Source organism: Octopus bimaculoides, chromosome 1 (genome assembly GCF_001194135.2).
Source record: "Octopus bimaculoides isolate UCB-OBI-ISO-001 chromosome 1, ASM119413v2, whole genome shotgun sequence".
Taxonomy (NCBI): Eukaryota; Metazoa; Mollusca; class Cephalopoda; order Octopoda; family Octopodidae; genus Octopus; species Octopus bimaculoides.
The window spans coordinates 18,282,231-18,283,079 of NC_068981.1; positions in this window are offsets into that span (position 1 = coordinate 18,282,231).

Consider the following 849-nt stretch of genomic DNA (forward strand, 5'->3'; position numbering starts at 1 on the left):
TATATATATATATATATATATATATATATATATATATATGTACTCTTGGTTCAAAGTTTTGTTTTCCCCATCTGGAATTTTTTTCTTCAAATCTTCCATGCATCCTGCTACAAGAACAAGATCACAAATATGTAGGAGCTTCTTGGACAATCAGTCTTAAACTCCACTTCTGTGGTTTGCTGGACCATAATAAATAGGAGGCTGTCTGGGAACTGAGCCCTGGTGAACACCTACTTGCATTCCATATCACTGACATTATTGTCAAACTTCACTTACTGACTGCATTTCTGTACATAACCTTTACTGCTCTCACCGGTCAATCTTCAACACCTAGTTTTCTTAGTGACCATCAAGCTATAAATCACAGTAGTCTGTCGAAAGCTTTCTCTAGATCAATGACTGCCAGAGAGAACGGTGTGCACTTGACTAGAAACATCTTTTGCTGTTGTCTTTCTGAAGAGCACATCAGTGGTACTCTAACCTGGAATAAATCTGAGCTTCATCTCTTCTAGGCAGATTCTTAACCATCTTACTAACAATAACTCCAAGCACCTTTTCAAATTCCACCTGACTAACACCCGTGGACATGTTTACAAAGCCAGAAAACAGCACAGCTCCCATGACTTTCGGAAACACTTTTTCACGCTAAGAGTTGCTGAAGCATGGAACAAACTGTCGGCATCAGTTGTTAGTTGTCGGAGCACTGCATCCATCAAAACTTCCATGCTTTCTGAGATTCGCCAACACTACACCTGATTTTCTCCCCTCCATACACACACAAGCATGTATCTGACTCGTACACTGTTCACTTTCCAGACATTTGTACAATACTGCATATGCTTTATACGC